Below are 21,669 nucleotides of genomic sequence, written 5' to 3'. Positions count from 1 at the left end.
TTATGTCACTAGGGGTATGCCTTGAAAGGGTTGACTTTGTTACTTGCCCCCATTTTCTCTCTAGCTCTCAGTGGTCATGAAGCAAGCTGCCTTCCACGATAACACCTTGTTGCCGTGATGTTTCTGCTGTGCCAGAGGCATGGGGGCCATTGAGTCAGACAACAGTGATCTGAAACTTCTGAAATAAGAGCCCAAAGAACACTTTTCTCTCTTACCTGGCTTCTTACCGGTGTTTGTCACACCAATATGACAATACAATATTAAAATACTAACAAGAAGGTTGATTACTCTCCTGGTCCCAAGTTTTTTTATGTTTGATTTGCAGTCTGGTCCTGCTTGATGTCATTCTCACTAATTACTTGTGAATACACTTCAGACATTTTCTTTCTTGGTCTTTGGGAGAGTTCTGTTTTTGTTTTTGATGATACAGTTTTACTGTGTAACCAGGCTGACTTTGAACTCATGAAAATCTCCCACCTTAGCTTCCTGAGTGCAAGGATCATCAGCTTGAGCCACAATACACAGCAAAGAAACTCAATTCTGACACATTCCATCTTTAAACCCTGAAATGTGGAGAATGTTTGGGCAGTGAGGCAGGACACTTGTGCTACTCAACAGACAGAAAGAACTGGAGCCCAGTAAGTGTCCCTGGGTATTTACGGAGCAACAAAATGCAAAACTTGTGGCAGAATAAGATGGCCTGGGCTCCATTAACTTCATATTAAGATGGAAATGTGATCCCTGAGCTGGTGGGATGACCACGCTAGTGGAGGGTTCTGGTCATAGCCATGGCATGCATGGAAAACACAGGGGAAACCATAATTAAACAAGGTTCTGGGTTACACAGTTAGGAGGAGAGGGAGATAAATCTTAAACTTGATCTTTCTGACTGTAGTCAGTTAGTTAGAAAACCTTTAAATTCTAGTCTCAGAAATTGTTCTGTTGGAGCTGTTGTCTCACAGTCCTTATTCATTGGTTCATTAAGTTCTTGGTGCACAAAGACCATTCATTCTTTTATATTTGTTTCTCTTCATTAACAAGACACTCAGAAAAGAATACATTGTGGGTAAATGTTGTGGACTATATTAGATGATTCCCACAAACCTACTTTGCTTTATTCATTAGAGTTTTGTCTTGTCCGTTTCTGCCAGGCCTGACTACTGTCCCTTCAGCCCACTCACCTTAAAGCGCAGTTTAAGTAATGGGCTTTAAGTAATGGAAGTAATCACTGGAAGTAATGGAGATCTCTTCCATCTGTAACATCACTCATTGCTCTTTATCTGTCTACTGATGTAACTCTTACCGTTTGGAAAGATGTATGATATCTTGTGCATCCTTTTCTGAGATGCTTACTATTATCAGTCAGTCTACTCTGGTTACCTAAAATCCTAAAACATACATTAGTATATAAATGTATTCTCTCAAACAATTCAAAACAGGAATGAACATTCAAAACAAGAAAAAGATTTAAAACTTCCTAAGAGCGGCCAGATGGTACCATAGCTGAGTGCTGTAGTCAGTGTACAAAAGAATTTCTTTTGTTCTGGTTGAAGCACCAGACTACCACCTGTAAAATATAGGCTGTCAACATGAAGATAAAGTTATTGTTATAAACACAATAGTTCATGAAAATGGTTTCTTTCTTTCTAATAATTTTCTATAGGAAAACTATTACTGGTTGATAGCAAAGTTGCTAGAAATCAAATGCCTGCTGTAAAATCTAATAAAAGCATAATTACTTCAGGGGAAGCACATTGCCACAAACTAAGTTATTTTATTATTCTTAATGAATAGAGTCAGGGCATGGTTGACACAATAAACAAAAACTATGTCACTCACTAAGTACTAAAGTAAAACCAACATGCTACAATCCATAGAACCTAACTAACTGGGTAATAAGAAGGGAGGAGGTGTGAATCTCACTCAGAAAGGGAAACAAAATAGTGATTAGAGGTGGATGGAGAGAGGGAACTGGGTAGAAGAGGGGGTAAGGAGGGGTATGAGGATGGAGATCCTGTGTTGGAGAAGGAAGAAGGAGAGGGCTGGAAGAGAGAATGGAAATATGTGGGGGAGATCATCTCTGGAAGCCTGGGACAGGGGAAGATACAGAGTCTAGGAGGGATGAGCCCAGCCGAGATGCCTCCCAGAGAGGGATATGTAATGGCCACCTTCTGTAGCCAGGCAGGACTTCCAAAGGAAGGAATGGGACATCAGTTCACCTACAAAACCTTCAGCCAAAACTTTGATCTGCTTACAAGATATTCAGGGATAAAAATGGAGCAGAGACTGGAGGAACAGCCAACCAATGACTGCCCCAACTTGAGACCCATCCCATGGGAGTGAGACAACCCCTGACACTATTATGATCCTCTGCTATGCTGGTGGCAGACAGGAACCTAGCATAACTGTCTCCAGACAGGCTTCATCCATCAGAGGATGGAAACAGATGCAAAGAGCTACAGTCAAACATCACGTAAAACTTGGGAGTCAGGTGGAAGAGTGGGGGATAGAAGCCAAAGGGGTCAAGAACACCACAAAAGGACCTATAGAGTCAACTAATCTGAGCCCATGAGGGCTCACAGAGACTGATCCACCAACCAAAGAGCATGCAGGGGCTGCACCTAGCCTCCCACTTCTTTTGTAGCAGATGTGGCTTGGTCTTCATGTGAGTCCCCTAACAATTGGAGTGGGAGCTGTCTCTGACTCTGTTGCCTGCCCTTGGATCCCATTCCCCTACCTGACACTGCCTGGCTGAGCCTCAGGTACTTAGGCAATAGGAGAGGAGGTACTTAGTCCTCTTGGGACTAGGTGTCCCAGGATAGAGTAGAACCCAAGGTGGGGGGGAGGTTTCCTCTTCTCTGAGGAGAACGGGAGGGGTAATGGAAAAGGGACTTATATGGCAGGACTGGGTAGAGGACTGTGATTGGGATGTAATGTTAATAAAAAAATAAATTATGATGGAAAAAAAGTAAATCCAAGCACTTTGTGGGTGTTAATCAGGGCTTTACCTAACTTCTTTTTGTTTTGAAGTCATCTGCTATGTAAGATACGAGCGGGATTTTTTTTCTTCACCTAACCCTCACTAACTTTGCCTTTTTCAGAAAGATGAGAAAACTCAGTAAGTAGCTGAGCAATGTGCTGCTTCCCGTCAGCATGAGATGTCTGCAAGGGGAGCCTCAGAAGCAATGTCTCCTGATTCTTCTTTTCAGCGCTTAATAAATCAACCTTCCAGCCTAAGATTATAACTGTGGAGAAAATCATCAGATTCTGAGGCTATATGTGGCATAAACTAATCTTTAAAGACACGGATGATAAAGTCAGGGGCAGAGCAAGATGAAACAAATGAAGCCCAAGTGACCAGGGTCCTTTAGCCAAGCCTTTTCCAAGACCCTAACAGAGCCCCAGCAATGCATTAACGCTTTTGTATAATGTGTAAAAGTAAAATAGGCAATTGCAACTGGCAAAGGCTAATTTGGGTCTGACTTCATTTCCTCTCTTGCCGCTGTGCTGAGGTGAACACACGGAGCTTTAGGATAGAGGGAAACAGGAGGTGGACTTGGAGATATATTGTGTGAGGGTAGTGGATCAGACTTGTGCAGTCTTCAGGGTTGTATATGGTATATGTCACAATTAACTAAGTGAGATCAAGTCTAATTAGTGGCTAGGCATGGTGGTACATGTTTGTAATCCCAACATTTGGGAGTCTGAAGCAGGAGGATCAATGCAAGTTTGAGGTCAGCCTGGGTTACATAAGGAGGCTAGCCTCGACTATATAACAAGACTGTGCCTTAAACAAAATACAGGCCAGTAAGTCATATTAAAGCATGAACATATCCCATGGTTCCTCACATTGGAAGTATATGTCTAACTCAAGAATGCAAAAGAGGTTTATTCAAACTCTTGACAACAACCATATTATTTTAGAAAAACAGTATTGATGATGCTTTATGACTAAAAATTGTTTTTAAAGAGAGACAAGGACAGGCCTGTTTCTACATATGAATATTTCCTACAGCAACAGTTTGAATAGCTGTTACTCTCTCCTCCAAACCACATGCCTAAATCTAATCACTAGTATGACAGTATTAGAGAACAGGCCTTTTGATTAGAAAAAAAGATCATGAGGATACAGTCATCATGAAAGGGATTACTGTCTTTTAAAGGAGGAGGGGCTGAGAGCTGTTTTGCCATTGTTACAATATAAGGATATGATGAGAAATACCACATATAACTGGAAAGGTGATCAAACAGAGAAACACACCTGTCTCCATAACTGAGAAAATAAATCTCCATTGCTGACAACCCAGGCATTTTCTGGTAGTTGGTTATTGCCACAACAGCAACAAAAATACCCAGAATATCTGCCATGAGCATTGTTGTACCACCATAAACAAGTAGAAAACCAGACAAAGTATGCAAAACACTAGTGTTCAGACACTGCACAAAAGGGAAGTCAGATCAGTGCTCACACCAATTTTAAAATAACTAGGCTTAAACACAAGCCTTAAGAGAATATAATTGATGTATGAGTTATTTAAATGCACAACACAACAACTCCAGCACTCTGTAAAGAAATATAACAAAATAAAGTGACCAATAAGAATATTAACCACACACAGGTAAAATTCACAGGTGGGGTGTCACAGGTATTAGACATGCAAAAGAGTGAGAGACTGCAACACATAACAAGGAGAACAAAAATTTAGTCATGGTAGAAAGAACAAAAAGGATCTTAAAAGTAGTTGCTTTAGGTATTATAAGCAGGTTCAAAGATGTAAAGGAAAACATGGAGATTAGGGAGAGAAATTCTATGAGACAAAAAACATCCAAATAGAAATTTTTATGGAGATGAAAATGTAATGTTTGAAATTAGGGCTATATGAGATAGTAACAATAAATAAGACACCATACAAGAAAAATCATTGAAAATAAAATTGAAATCATCTGATATCAACTCTGAAAGTACACAGAGGGAAAAAGAGCTGCAGAAAAATAGAACATTCGTGACATTTAAAAATAATCTAATATACATAACTGTAATTCCAGAGGGAAATATCTAAATTTTATAAAGGGTACATATACATTCAAAGAAATAATAGCTAAACTGATTCCAATATAACCCATACACCTATAGATTCAAGAATCAAAATAACTCCAAGCAGAGTCAAAAAATGAGTTATCTATAAGATAACCCATAGCAAAACTTCTGAAACTCAGTGATTAGAGTTTTAAACACACAAACAGTCTTCACAGGGAAGAAGACTGAGGTGACAGCTGATTTCTTATCAAGTACTATGCAAGCCAAAACACCATGGAAAGACTCTTCAAAGTACTGAAAGGGGAAAACAAAACCATTAACCTACTAGCCCAGTCTCATAACTTTTTCTTTAAAAAAAATGCAGGCAAAACACAAATCTTTTTTTTTTTCAGATGAGCAAATGCCGTGAGAATCCATCACAGTACCTTTACTTGGAATTTTAGCATGGTAGCCTGCCTGATTTCCACACATCTGCGATTTTGTTTGTTAAATGGTGATTGTTGTGGTTTGAATGAGAGTGGCCCCATAGGCTCGTGTGTTCTAAAGTCTGGTCTCTAGTTGGTGGAATTATTTAAGAAGGATTAGGAGGTGTGACCATGTTGTGATGCGTCTCTAAGAGTAGACTCTGAGGTTTCAGTCTCCTTCTACCTCCTGTTTGTGGATCAGATGTAAGCTCTCCGATCCTGCTATGTCACCATGCCTGTCTGCCTACCGCCATGTTCCCTCCATGATAGTCATGGACTCATCCTCTGAAAATGGATGCAAGTCCTCCTGTACGTTATCTTGGTCATGACGTCTGTTCACAGCAATGGCACAGTAACTGGATTCTGAAAATTAAGCAAGTGAGTCAGTATGTAAAAATGCATGTAAGCTGCTTGGGAAAGAGCCTGGAGGATGAAATCCACAGCATAGTTATTTTTGGCTCGGGGTAACCCGCTGCACGGCTTTGCACAATCACTTGTCAGCCTGAAAAATGGCACAAACAGTGACCTCCATGATCCATTGCAAATCTAAACATTAATGCTTATGAACCTCAATCTTATAAAATGTAAGCTGTATTTTATCACAATAAATATATCTTAGTATCTTAAAATCATGTTAAAATATATTATTTAACAAAGCTAACAGTGTTAAAACAGTTCATTCTCTCATTGTAAATATAGTGTTTACTGAATTCTACCTTTTAAGTCAATATTTCAAAACATTTATTTATTGATTTATTTTACTGAGTGAGAATCCCCATGGGCAGTGGTGCATATGTTGAGGTCAGAGGGATTTCAAACTCAGTTCTCTCTTTCAACTTTGCTTTTGAGGCAACTTCAGTGCACATACACATATGTACATAGGTATATATGTATTATGTATGTAGTCAACCACATTAGGTTTTATTGTTTTTCGATAACTTCTTTTTAATTTTTTATGTGCAATGGTGCTTTTGCTTCCATGTATGTCTGTGCAAGGTTGTCAGATCTCCTAGAACTGGAGTTACAAACATTTGAGAGCTGCCGTGTGGGTACTGGGAATTGAACCAGGATCCTTTGGAAGAGAATCCAGTGCTTGTAACCTCTAAGCCATCTCTCCAACCCCAACATCTGGGTTTTTGAATGTGTGTTTTGGGAAACAAACTTAGTTCATCATGTTTGTGCAGCTGTTACCCAGTGATCCATGTACTCAGCCCTAACTATTTATTTATTCTCTGATACGTTCATGCATATTTACAATGTATTTTGAGCATACTCACCCCCTATTGCCCCCTCTTGTTCCTCTCTCACACACTCAAAACACTTCTCCCCAACATGTTCCCCCTACTTTCATGGACTTTTCTAAATGACCCTCTTAAGTTTGTTTATGGTTGCTTGCTTCATCATGGGTATGAGATTATTTCCTGGAACATGGGCAACTTCTTGGTGAATACAGGACTGAAGAAAATGACTCCCTTTCTTCCAGTAGCCATTAACTGCCCATAGCTCCTAAGACAGGGGTGGAGTCTTGTGAAATGCAAGCTTCATCCAGGATGGAATGGTAGTGGGACCAATCCTATGCAGGTTTTGTACTGCTAGTCACAGCTGCAGTAAGCTTAGGAGTGCAATGACGTGTTCTGTCTAGAAGACAGAGCTTCGTGGCCTTTCTCCTCATCTTCTGGCCCTTACATTCTTCCTGTTCTCCTTCACCATTGTTCCTTGAGCTTAAGAGGGGTTGATATAAGAATTCCATTTAAGGCTAAGTTCTCAACAGTCATTTGTTCTCAGCACCGTGACCAGTTATGAGGCTCTGCCTTAACTCCTTCCCACTGCAAAAAAAAAAAAAAATGAGACTTCTTTGACCAAGGCTAAGAGATATTTATAAACGTGAGTGGTTATAAGACAGTTTGATGTCAAATTCTAGTCATTTTTAAAAGGTGATCAAATCTGTAAAATGAAAAGCTAGAAAAGGAATTTTCATAAATGTATAATGCGAACATATTTAGTTTTAATGGACATTTTCATCATTGCTTATGCAAAATCAAATCATTAAATCAGGGCCCACAGAAACACAGCCATGCCAGTACCAGGAAATTTGTTATCCCCTCCCTCTCATGAAGATTCTTACAAAGAATGACATTAGATTCCCTCTCACAGTGTGAAGGATACACAGGAGACTGTGTAGTAACATTTCCAAAGTTTTGAAATGCACACAGCATCACAGACATACAGATTTTAATTTGAGCTAGAATATAACCACATAAGTAATTGTATTTTAAAAGTATGTTTACATATAAGCTGTATGAAATTATAGATTTCAAGACTCTAAGTTCTCTAGTGTGTCTAAAATGATTATTTTCTTTAAGAAAATCACACAGCACAATTTGGATCTCATCATGAGGGTGATAGTCAATTCTAATTGTAAGTAACTCTTTTGAGATTTGCTTTGTGAGAGAAAGGAGAGAGTATTTTTGTGAAAAACATGACTGATATCTACAAAGTACAGTCAGACAAAACACTGAAGCAAATAGCATTTTGAAGATTGTAAGATTAACTGCAATCTTCAGTTTCATGAACTGCAAAATGCAGTCTACCCTCTTATCTCTGAGGAACAGTTGCCTATCTCCTTTACAGCTAGACAAATATCCCTGTACCTGGTGACTTACCCTTCTGTCACTCAATGTTGACTAGAAGTATACTTAGCTTTTATAGCATATAGGAATCTTTGTTTATTTATAAGTCTATTTCTGAGCCTATATTTAACTCTACATAACTTATCACATCCATCCTTCTTAATGTAGCTTTTTACACCAAACTACATTTCATTTTTATCTTTTTCTAACAAACATCCAAGAAGAAAATAGTCATTTCTATTTTAAGTTTGCCCCTGCTCTACCACCCTGAAGTAACTATGTACTACATTGAAGAGTGCCCTCCAAAAACTCTTGTCTACTTGGAACTTGTGAAAACTATTCTACTTAAAACTAGGATATTTGCATAAAATTAAGTTAGGATGAAATCATCTTGGATTGAGCTTGGCCTTAATAGAATAAATATCATCCCAAGAAGATGGCCATTTAGACATACAGGCAAAGACATACAGAAACATGTCCATGTGTAGAAGAGGCAAAAACAAGTTATGGAGCTATAAGCCACAGTGACCAGGACTTTACAGAACACTGGAAGCTAGAAGAGGCCAGAAAGGGCTCTTGCCAGGGACTTTAGAGAGCAAGTTTCTGCTGACAACATGGTTTTGGGCTTCTGTCATTGAGAACTGTGTAGTTTTTTCTTACTTAAAGACCTTCTGTTTATGGTCATTCGTTAACTATGAAATCAAGATACCTTCCTAGTCACATAGTTCAGTACCTTCATATTCTTCCTTTCATTTTATTTAAGGAAAGTGTAATGGTTTGCATGTTTGGTTCAGGGAGTGGCATTATTAAAAGGTGTGTCCCTGTTAGAGTAGGTGTGGCCTTGTTGGAATAGTTGTGCTACTGTGGGTGTGGGCTTTAAGACCTTCCTCCTAGCTGCCTGGAAGCCAGTATTTTGCTACTAGCCTTCAGATGAAAATGTAGAACTCTCAGCTTCTCCTGCACTATGACTGCCTAGATCCTGCCGTGCTTCCTACCTTGACAATAATGGACTGAAACTCTGAACCTTTAAGCCAGCCCCCAATTAAATATTGTCCTTTAAGAGACTTGCCTTGGTCATGATCTCTGCTCACAACAGTAAAACCCTAATTAAGACAGAGGTCTTAATCTTAATGTTTTCTGAGGTTCCTGCATTGGATTTTTAGTGTATACTAACTTTGTGGCCTCAATTCACTAACAAAGATGCCTGGGCTGAGTGAGTGGATTAAAAACCAAAGATCAACTAACTGCCATCTCCAAGAAACATACTTCTTTGATAAGGATACACACAGATTGATAGTCAATGATTGGAAAATAATCTATCAAGGAAACAGATACTCAGAACAAGCTACTCTAGTAGCCACTCTACTGTCTCCGTGTACTCGAGTAGATCCTGCAATTGGTTTTGCTGTTGCTTTTATTGCACTGTGATCTGATACGGTACAAGAGATGACTTCAGTACACTTTATTTGACAGTGCACTCCTACACATACCCACCTCTCTGTGTCTCCTCTCTCACACATGCAACAAACAAACAAACGAACAAACAAACGCTTTAAAGAAGAAAGCAAAGAAAGGAAGTGACATCAAATGCTCGTGAGGATGTGGGGAAAGAAACGTACACACACTGCCAGTGGGATTGTAAACTAATGGAGCTGCTATGGAAATTACTGCAGAGGGTTTTTCTCCTTGAAAAGATGACATAGAACTACCACACGACTTGCTACTCCACTCAGGTATATACCAGAAGGACTCGAAGTCAATGTATCATAGATTCATTTACTCATCTGTGCTTTCTGCTACTCTATTCATAATAACCCAGGAAATGGATCCAGTTTAAGTGTCCATCAGAAAATGACTGGACAAACTGAAATGTTTCACATGCTAAGTGGAATTTTATGCCACCATAAAGAAAAAAAAAAGTGGAATCATTACATCCATTAGGAAATGGATGGAACTAGAAATCTTTAGCCAGATTCGCAAAGATGAATGCTTTCTTTTCATTTGCCTGCGGAACCTAGATGTAAAATTCTATTGGTATGTGTGCCTGTGAATCATAGAGTTAGAAAGGGGATTGAGAGAGGGTGGAAGGTGGGTTAAGGCAAGGTGAAGAGAAGTTAATGAAATACATATATGAATGGTGGTGTGGGGGAGGGTAATGAGAGAGAGAAAACTAGAACCAGGTAGCATTCATGTAACATAAGGAAATGTCATAATGAAACCAATTATATTGCATGCTAAACAAAAGTAATGATGTAAAGAAATAATAAAAAGAGAAGGACGAATACAACAGCTTGGAGAGTTCTACTGAAGTATAGAAATGTCACTGGTTGAGGTAAGCAATAAAGAGGGAATGTAGAGAAGAAAACATTCCATTAGGTTCAATTAGGAGTTAAAAGGGAATGAAGATGGAGTATGGGGCAGAGTGGTGCATGCCATTGATTCCAGCACTCAGGAGGCAGAATCAGGCAGATCTCTGTCCGTTCGAGGCCAACCTGATCTACAGAGTGAGATCAGGACAGCCAGGGGTGTTGCACAGAGAAATCTTGTCTCAGAAAATAAAACAAAAAAGAGTTAAGATGAGGATAGGTGTGATAAATTGGATCTGGTATGTCCCCCAAAGTCTTCTCTCAGCGAAACAATGTTCAGGGGTAGTTGGATCATGAGGGCTGAATAGACTACTTGAAAGCAGGGCCCAGCTGGAGAAAACCAGTTGCTGACAGGATGTTTTTCAGGGCTTTTATCCTGGGTTCCTTGGTGTTTTCTTGCCAGCTGCTGCTCTAAGCAGCTTCTCTCTATTGTGTTCTTCTACTGTCATGGTCAGCTTTGTTTCGGCCTCAAATCGACGCAGACAAAGGACTAAAGACTGGAGCATCTGAGACTGTGAGACAAAGTCAGTCTTCCTCCTTACGTTTATCTCCTCACATGCTTTGTCAGTGCCGAGAAGCTAACAAAGCAGGCATCCAGAGAGACATCTCAAAGTCCAACTGAGATTTAGTTCAGGTAAGGAACTGGAGTAAAAAGTCGTGGGTTCAAAGTTATAGATGACTTATAAAGACAGCATAAATAAAATCTAAGGGATTTGTAGTCAAAGCTCTCTAGAGAAAGAGATCCAACAGGATAAACGTGTATATGTGTATGTATACAAAGTACATGTTTTCAAAGAAATGTATATCAAGAAGCCAAAGACTGCAGACACCATTCGCAGACCAGCACTCTCTGGCACAATGACAGGTGTCATAAAAGCCTAAACATAGTCACGATTGCTGGCATTTTCTCACCAGTTGTAATCAAGCAAGATCTGTTTCTATGATGCTGAGGGAAAGGGAATTGGTTGCAGGGTGTGTCAAGTTGAAAGGCAAGAGTAAATGCCTGCCCACAATACATTTGTAGGCACAGTAACTGAAATGTTCCAAAGGCTGCTTTCCCTTCCTTCGGCTGGGGCTTCCCCTCCCATCATCAAATTATTTGGGCCTTCCCCAAGTTTCAACCACTCCAAAAAAGGCTAGACCAGCAACAGGTGCTGTCACGGCTATTTAAATGCCAAGCATTATGGAAATTAGTTTCATGACACCGGTGAAAAATTAGGCATTGCAACAGAAATACTTGTAATATCTTTCAGAGAGAGAATCCACAGACTTTTCTTTATTTTTTTGTTGTTGTTGAAAGAAATGCTAATGTGTTCAATGCTGATGCCATTGCCTTAAAACTCCCTATTGTAGTCTAAGCATTTTTCAATGTCAGGGAAGAAGGAAAGTATTTGTTACATACCTAGTTTTGTTAAGCGGCCATACTTAAAGTTTATCTGAATGAATGCAAACATATTTAATAAAAGGCACTTTTAGAGAAAGTGGTTACCTAGAATGATTTCATTGTGATAACAAAATAAAAGTTGAATTGGCTTTTAATCAAGACACATATTTATCTGTAATGAAGTTAAGAGAAAATACTACTGTGAGTTAAATTGCCATCAAAAAGACATGCATTTCATAATCATTAGATTATGCTTATAGAGCCAGTTTATACACGAGATCCCCTGGAACTGAAGTTACAGACACTCGTGACGCACAGATATGAGTACTGAGAGCAGAATCTGGGTCCTCTGTGGGAGCACAAAGTGTTCTTAATCACCGAACCATTTCTTCAGCTCTACAAAAAGAGCCTTTGATTACTGTTTTGTTTGTTTGTTTGTTTTTTTATTTAAAATCAGACTAGGGCAAGCTCTGTAGTTGGTTAGAAAGCTTGTTGAACATGTGTAAAATCCTGGCTTCCATCCAAAAAAACCACATAACATGGTTGTGGTGGCGTACAGCTATATCTTATCACGAAAGAAGCGGAGGCTGCAGGATCAGATGTTCAAGGTCAAATTTAGCTTTACAGCGAGCTAGAAAGGTAACCTAGGATACATGAGACCCCACTTTATAAAGCAAAACAAAATAAAATATTGAAAATAGAATTTTCTAGAAAGGCCCTGAAACCAGGTGATATGTAGCAGGACTGGATTTCCTACAAGAGAGACCATTAGCAAAGATGCAAACTCGAAGTTGTGGTGCAGATGTCAGGATACTGAAGATGCCAGGACCATAGGAGTGTCTATTGAGAAAGCACAGAGTGGAGCTATCCAGAAAGCAGTTACATCAGATGCAGGCAGCAGGGATGGAGGGGCAGGGCTAATCAAGCCCTTCAGAGCCCAGATGATGCCACCAAGGGTCCAGATGCTGCACATGGAGCTTCAGAGATTAGCATTTGCCCTGTTGGGCTTGGGTGTTGCTTTAGCCCAATTTTTCCTCGTCATATTGCCCATCTTTTTTGGAATGGGAATGTTCCTTCTGTGAAATTGTTTATTGGAAGATAGAGGCTCACAGTTAAAAGACTGACTTGAGTCCCAGAAGAGATTTTGAACATTTGAACAATGTTATTACCGGTCAAAGACTCTGAGGGCTTTCAAAGCTGAACTGAATACATATTGTGTTAGGAGATGGCTAAGAGCCCATGGGAGTAGCAGTAGTTGGAAGTTTATAGGGAATATGTAAACAGTATCATTTATTCTCCTGTTGTATTTGTCATCTTGAAGCTTTGTTGCCTTTGTCTGCTAACCTAGGCCTAGTCCTGGAATCTTCTAACTGTGGAACAATCTAATCTATACCTAGAATGTTTTCAGCCTCTGAAACTTGCTGCAAATAAGCTCACCACTTCCTACTTTTGTCTGAACTCTGGCTGGCTGGATCAATTCAGCTGTTTTGACTCTAAACTCCTCTCCACACTAAGTGATTCAATCTGGCTTCTCTCAGCTTCTCCTGAATTGCTCTGCTTGGTCTCAGTAAAACTGTCCTCTTGCTCTTTTTCTCTGCCTTGGTCTCTCTTAAGTAGCTTCCCTTTCCTCTCTCTTCTCCTGAAAGTTGGGCATATCCTATTCTGTCAAATCTTTCTCTGATTTGTCACTTTGTCTGCTACTCAATTAGACATCAATTTCAAACTTGGGTGCTTCCTTCTACAAACTAACTTTACCTTCATTGTTTGAGATTCAAGAGGTATACTAAGGGTGAGTTTGTACTCCAGTCAGAGGGATTAAAGGTGGGCACTAAGGGATGAACCACACCACAACTAGAAACAGGTTTGTTTCAGTACATAACACAATCTCAGAGGTCACAGTGCGATCAAATATTCTGCAACAGGTGTAAACCTTGAGTAAAAAAATTTAAAACTGGAGTTAGACACATACAGATATCTGTGAGTTGAAGTTAGAGAAAACAAAAATGGTTTTGAGAGAAAAAATTGGTACTGGAGAGCTTGGTAAGCCACTTTTAGGAAATGTGGTTTGGTTAGGCCCAGGAAGAGGCAAGATGTCAGGTTGTAGAATGAAAACAGTGTATCTAGATATATATTTAAAGGCATTTTGAAAATTAATTTATTTGTATTTTGTGTGTATGGGAATTTTGTCTGCATGTACATCTGTGTTACATGTGTGTTCAGTGCCTCCAGACACCAGAAGGGAGCTTCAAATCCTGTGTTAGTTTCCTTTCTGTGCCATGATAAAACACCATGGCCAAGGCAATGTACAGAAGGAAGATTTTGCTGGGGACTTACATTTTCAGAGGATGGGGGCACGGCAGCGGACAAGCAGGGATGAGACAGAAGGCTAACTGGGAGTGGCATGGGCTTCTGAAACCTCAAAATCTACTCCTAGTGACACACTTCCTCCAAGAAGGCCAAACCTCCCAATCCTTCCTGAACAATTCCACGTGGAGACCAAGCATTAAAATATTTGAGCCTGTGGAAACCATTCTTCTTCAAAGCATCACACTCCCTGGTTTCTATAGGTTTGTGACCATATCATAATGTAGAATGCATTTAGTTCAAATTTGAAGTCCCCATAGTTTTTCCTAGTTTCAACCCAGTTTAGAGGTCTAAACTCCAAATTCCCTTTTAACTGTAAACCCCTGTAAAATAAAAAGAAAACGACATGTTTCCTTTTTTGTGTGTATCTGTATTTCTTTTTTGACATATTTCCAACATACGATGACACAGAATTCACATTACCATTGCAAAAAGCGGAGAACAGGGCATAGTGAGGAAATACTGGACCCAAACATGACCAAATCCCAGCACGGTAAACTCCAAGTCCTTAACTCTATGCCTGTTGTCAAAGGGTAGATGGCTCTTCCCTTCCAGTCTTGCGGACTTCACCACACTTCTCTTGGACTGGCTCCTCTCTCTGTCTGGAGTTCTTTTTGGCAGGTATTCCACAATTCTGCTATCTCTAACATCTTGGAGTCTCCAATGCAATCAACGCTTCTCCTTCAGAGCTTCAGGCAATGGTCTCTCCTGGCCTCCATGTAGGGACTTCCCCACCATGCAGGCATGCAATCTCAATGACTCACGTCATTCCTTAAGTGAGGAGAGAGATTCCAAACCCCTTTACTCCCGTAACCTTCATGACCCCAAACTGCATGACCCATGCTGCCTGCTTGAGATGGAATTATGTCTTGAATTACATTTGCCTAAACTTTGATTTGTTGTTGCTTTTTAGGATCAGAAAATCCCTTAGGCCCTTTCCTTTCAGAAGTCACGGGATCAGCTGGGTGGGAATCTTGCCTTGAGAACACTTCCTTTATTACTTTCAGAGCCTGGTCTTTCCTTACCTGTGTCAACACAAGTGTTGGCTCCAATATTGCATTCCCTGGTGCCTTTTTCTCCTCAATCTGGACCTTTTTTATTTCTTCTTTCCCTCCTTGTTCTTTTTCACTGTAGGTCTACATAAGAATAATCACTAGTCGCCAAACCATGATGTCAATAGCAGGCTGCTTTAAAATCTCCTCTGCCAAGGAAGTTAGCCCCAAAGTCTTCTAACTTAGCCTCAGACAGATTCTTAGGGCAGGGGCAAAGAGCACCACAGTCTTTGCCAAAATACTAGATGGCTGGTTTCTAGTCCAGTTGCTAGTGTGCTCCCCTCTGAAACCGCTTGAGCTAAGTATCCACGGTCCACACTGCTCTCATCGCCATTGTCCTCCAATCTCCTAATAGGGTGGCCTATTAAGCATTCAAGCACTTACTTAGTCCAAAGTCTTCCACATTCCTCCCCAAGTCAAGGTCAAGACTGTTACAGCAATAGGGTGCTTCATGGTACCAACTTCTGTCTTAGTTACTTTCCTATTGCTGTGAGAAACCACTATAACCAAGGTAACTTATAGAAGAAAGAATTTACTGAGGGCTTACAGTTTTAAAGGGTAAGTCCAGGACAATCATGGCAGGGAGCACAACATCCGGCAGGCAGGTATGGTGCTAGAGCAGTGACTGAGGACTTTCACACTTCTCCATAGACACGAGGCAGAGAGGTGCTAACTAGGAATGGAGTGGGCTCTTCGTTTCAAAACCTTCCCCCAGTGACACATCTCCTTCAACAAGAGCACACCCCTTGATCTTTCTCAAACAGTTTCCACTGGGGACCAAGCATTAAAAATTTTGACCACATGGGAACTATCCTCATACAAACCACCAAAAAATCTCTTACACTGGAGTTGCAGAGGATTGTGAACCATTTGGGATAGGAATCGAACCTCAGTCTTCTTAACCACTGGACCATCTCTCCAGCCCTCAGTTTGTTTGTTCATTTTCAAACCCTTTTTTCTATCACTTGACAACACTTTTGACACACTATGGCAATAGTGACAAGCAAGTGCATGGTATAAAAAAGAATTATTGGGCTGGAGAGATGGCTCAGCCGTTAAAGGCTAGGCTCACAACCAAATATATAAAAAAGAATTATATTGAAACATTTGATTCTGACCCAAAATAGGGCTCTATTTTGTGTTTCTCATAAACCTATGCAGTCTTCTCTTGCAGATGACAACAACTGCAAAATTGGTTTTAACATCTAGTAACGGGCAATGGTATTTGACCACCCTTCTGTGGACATCCCAAATACAAGTATATACCTCGAGCAGATTCTGTGCCTAATAATAAACACATGATAAAGAGCTAAAAATTAGACTAGAAGAAGAAGGTGAATGAACTCACTGAACAAGGACCCATGATATAACAAGTAACTAAACATTGTTGGTATACCTCTGGACAGGATCATAAAAGCTGTAAGAGAGTTAAACCTCCAAGAAGCAGATTCTAAGATAATCAAACAAATGTTATCATGTACCCTGTTTTTGAGAAAATGCAAACTAGTTATTCTTTAGTGTTACATAATTACCCTCCCACTCAAATAAAACCTCTCTATAAGAAATAACAGGCCTAAATGGATGGTTCATTGGTCAGGAATGATTATTACCCTTGCAGAGGACCCAAGTTCAGTATCCAATATTCACATGTTGGCTCCCAATACACATACGGTAGTTCCCACCTGTCTTTTTAGGGGATCTGATATGTTCTGACCCAATGGGCACTGTGGCACTATATACACATGGTACACATACAGGCAAAACACTCATATACATAAAGACAAAGCAAACATTTAAAAGAAAACAAAAATATAATACCAATAACTCAGTCGTGGGTTTTGAGTGAAAGGGAGGCTATTCCCCTACAAAGTCATGGCTAATTTATATGTATTTAAACATAAGCTGACACTACATAGTTTTAAGGCATAACACCTTTTTTTTAAGCAGAGATTTTGAAGGAATTATCAACTATCAAAATGGTGTAGAAACAGCTAATAAACACGTGTGTGTGTGTGTGTGTGTGTGTGTGTGTGTGTGTGTGTGTGTAACATCTCTGGAAGTCACTTTACATAACAGCATAGGGCATTAGGTGACTCATTCTCTGTGGTTACTCTCAACCTTGTGAGCCAAGATTACTGATAATAAAATTTTCCTTATATTTCACAGAAAATAATTCTAGATTTGCTCCTTTCTTTTTTCCTTACATGTTTACTTTATATGGCCATATAATAAATCATAACGTCACTGAATAAACAAAGTGATTTTTTTAACCTAAGTAAATGAATACACAATAAAGTAACTACAAGTCTTTTTTTTTAGCTTCAGTAAATGCAGTCTCCTCTAGAGGAGTGTTATCTTTAATTACCACTTATTCGTTAGAAAATAGTGACTATAAATCAATTCAAGGGCTCCAGACTCTCCGAATATTAATGCAGATTTCTTCTAACAAAGGCAATCTGTGGGAGCATGTAGGTTAAAAGGCCAGTGTCACAGTAAAATAATATTCTCTATTCACAATAAGGTCAGATGGAGTTTAGTCAGTCCCCTGATGGTTTCTTTTCAACAGACAAACAAGCTCAAATAGGAAGACTGAAGGATGCCTTCTTTTATACGTGTGGTAATTACAATTTGTCCATGATGTAATGAAGCATCTCAGCTATGTTATTTCTGTAAGATAAAAGTAGAGTACGATGTTGATGGTAGGATGGAAAAGGCATGGGGATTAACTTGCTCTGACAATATGCATCTGAGGCACTCATTTGTGAGCACGGCAAGAACATACAGGAACTGGTCCCTTCAGTGACAAGACTAAAACTGAACTACTGACAAAGGTTATAAAAATATATTAATAACCTCTCAAAAAAAGATAAATGTCTACCCTTATTGTTACTGTAACTACTGCACTCTTTCTGTTGCCCAAGACTTGCAATTTGCTCTAATAATTAAATTTGTCTGCACTCTGACTGCTGTCATTAGTGTTATTTATTATACAACAACATATGCTAAAACAAATAGTTGTTTTAATAGAAAATATTCGAAGCTCAGCTTGGATTAGGAGAAGAAACAAACGACCTTCAGAAATGTATTAAAAAATAAGATGGGCTGATGTCCAGCTAGATGGCGAAATATATTGTGAAGCAAATACAACGATTTCTTAACAGCTGTGGAATCTAGGACGATGGGGCAGCTTTATTGCAAAATTGTTTCAATTCCTAAGCGTATCAGGTTCCCTAATAAGTTGTTGGGGATAGGGGGAGGAAACAATCACATTTGAAAACTGTTTAAAAGAGTGGGAGAGAAACAGCCAATCCCTACCCCGCACCCCTGGAATGGCCCTACAAAAACAGACTAGATAGAGTTTCTGCTTGTTCTTGTGAAGTTGAAGAGGGAAAGGGCTGCAATAACTTTTCTTCTTTTTGACACCCTGGAAAGAAAAAGGTATTAAGTCTCCTACTGAGGGACAAAGCAGGTAGAAAAGTGGGCTTATTACAAATGTTACACCAAAGTTAAGGTCCCCACCCTCCGGGACAATTTTGAATAGAAACTAAAATTTCTTCTTTATCTAACATATATTTAAGTTCTTGCTATACAGGACACCTTCATTTCCCCCTATAGTTTGGATTACCTAAATATTCTTTTTGGCAATATCCACTTACTATGAATCAATAAGAAAGTAGCCAATAAAATGTAGAGCTATAAAAATGACATAGTAAACTTTGTAGATCCTGCTGTACATTAAAAACTTTGCCGACATATTCGAGGAGTGTGCGTAAAGTATGGATGGCTTATATCATAAGCCTTTCGACACAAACTGCTTCCTGAAGAGGTGTGAACAAGACATGCTCGTGTCTGAGGTTTTATCAGTGACTTTCTGGTACTTATTTAAAACATATCACACATCTTCACTGCATAAGATAGGATGTCTAATTCAAAGAAACTGCTTGAATGCATAATGATCTACAAATACACACTTACTGTACATCAACTGTGGGTGTGCACAATGCTAAGTCTACAGAAGCCAACATGATTAAGACACACTCACTTGACTTCAGAAAATTACTCCCATGAAGAAGAAATACAGGAAGACAATTTTAACTATTTATTTTTATTTTTTTCATTGAAAGTTCATACAATATATTCTGACCGTGGCTTCCCCTCTCCCATCTCCTCCTAGATTCCTCCCCTCCCCATCCAACTCCATGCCTTCTCTCCCTCTTTAGAAAACAAACAGCAAATAGAAAAGTAAAACAAAATGTCTTTAAAACCACACAGATACATACAGATGTAAAAACAAAAACCATAACAAACTAAACTGGGAACCTTCATATACTAGCAAAAGACTAACGAGTAAGACAAAAAAGAAAAACAAAACCCTCAAGCAAAGCAATGTGAGACACACATTTAAAATACACCATTGAGTTTGTTTTGTGTTGGGTATCTAGCGCTCGACCTGGACAGTAGGCAATTTTAAAGAGACCTAACTCTTTTATAGACACATTATTTCAGCAGAGGAGACTCCTTTGCTTAGAGGCTGGAGACCTCTGGGGAGACTGCCTGAATGTCAAGGACGGGTAGTGGGGATCTAGGCTGATGACCCCACAGGATTTAATGTTCGGAGGAGCTGAAGTGTCAGCACGGTACACATACTTGCATGCTTTGGACAAAGAGCCACAGGCGAGTCAATACCACTGTAGGAAAGCTCTTGCATAAGGAGGCCAGGAAGTCAGGTGCTGAATGCCTCACAGACGATCTTTGGGAGATTTAAAAAGGGCATGGTGTTTCTTTTGGCTTCCCAAAGACTTTTTTTGGAAGGGGGATACTATTTTTAGAGTGTATCTTTACTAGTACCCATGTTTCCTCTGAGGATACATTTGAAGGGGACAAGATGGGCAGCTAACAGAGTAATAGAGCTAGGATTTGAACCAACACGACAATATTAAGTATGGTTTCTGACAGAGCAGACTCATACTCCATGTGTGGGTGACTAACATCTGGCTTGGATGAATGTCTAACCTACCCAATACAGACAAACACCAAGCAGGCAGAGAAGGTGATGAGCCCAGCTCTACATGTATAGAACTGGAGAGGTTTCTGGGTTATCTGAGGTTTGATTCCCAGCACTCACATGGTGGCTTATAATCATCTGTAACTCCAGTTCCAGGGATTCTGACACTCTCTTCTGACCTCCATGGGCACCAGAAACGCATACAGTACAGAGATATATGCACAGGGAAATCATTCACACATATGAAATGTAAGAACTTTCAAAAGTATGTTTCTAGTACTTAGGTTTAGAAAGATTTTAAAATGCTTATCTGCTATTAGCATATCTTATTTGATGTCATTCAAAATCTTTTGCACATTTTTTTTCACATTGAGTTTGTTTTCTTGTTGCATTTAAGAACCCATTAGATTTTTAATTCATCTTTAGCGTATCATTACTGTGTTAGCGTATGTGGGATACCAGCTTGTGGAGGTCAGGGGAGAATCCTGTGGAGTTTTTCTTCCACCTTTAATTGGGTTCCAGGGATCAAACTCAAGTTGTCAGACTTGTGTGACAAGTTCCTTTACCAGCATCTTGATGGACTTTCTTTGTTTTTTGTTTTGTTTTGGTGACAAATCCTTTGTCAAATTTCTTGTTTGCAAACATTTTCTCTCGGTGTATGACTTTAGTCTTTTGAAGGGAGGTTTTATTATTAAAGTACAACTATTTTTCTCTCTTTGAAACATGTCTTTGGGGGGTTGGGGATTTAGCTCAGTGGTAGAGCGCTTGCCTAGGAAGCGCAAGGCCCTGGGTTCGGTCCCCAGCTCCGAAAAAAAGAACCAAAAAAGAAAAAAAAAAGAAACATGTCTTTGATATCATACCTAAGATATGGTCAATTGTTTTTGTTGTTGTTGTTTTCTGTTGCTTTCTTCTGTTATAATTTTAGGTCTTTCTATTTACACCACAGTCTATTTTATGTACGTATTTTAATATGGTGCAAAGAATAAATCAATTTAGTGGGAACAGCGAGAATCAGATGTGAAGTGCACCCTTGAAGGAAAAGGCTAGACCTAAGGAAGCAGGAGAAATCTGAATGGCTTGTACACGGTACCAACAGAAGCAATGAACTGTCTTTCCAACTTGGATGAAGTTACCAGAGAATTTAGGAAGAGTCCAGACTTTTCCCTTAGTGGAACTGCTTGTAACCAATCTCTTTATAAGAATCTCTTCAACAACCGCTGAGAGGATTGACGCACTCTTCCTTTCCTGTTATGCGCCCCCCCCGCCCCCGCCATAGCATTACTTTCTTTTTATAAATTATCCTTTGGTTAGCATACTAAGTAATGGGCTTCGTTATGACATTTTTCATCCCTATATGTCATCACAT

Source organism: Rattus rattus, chromosome 3 (genome assembly GCF_011064425.1).
Source record: "Rattus rattus isolate New Zealand chromosome 3, Rrattus_CSIRO_v1, whole genome shotgun sequence".
Classification (NCBI taxonomy): domain Eukaryota; kingdom Metazoa; phylum Chordata; class Mammalia; order Rodentia; family Muridae; genus Rattus; species Rattus rattus.
The sequence above is the reverse complement of the archived record's forward strand: the minus strand, read 5'-3'. Positions refer to the sequence as shown.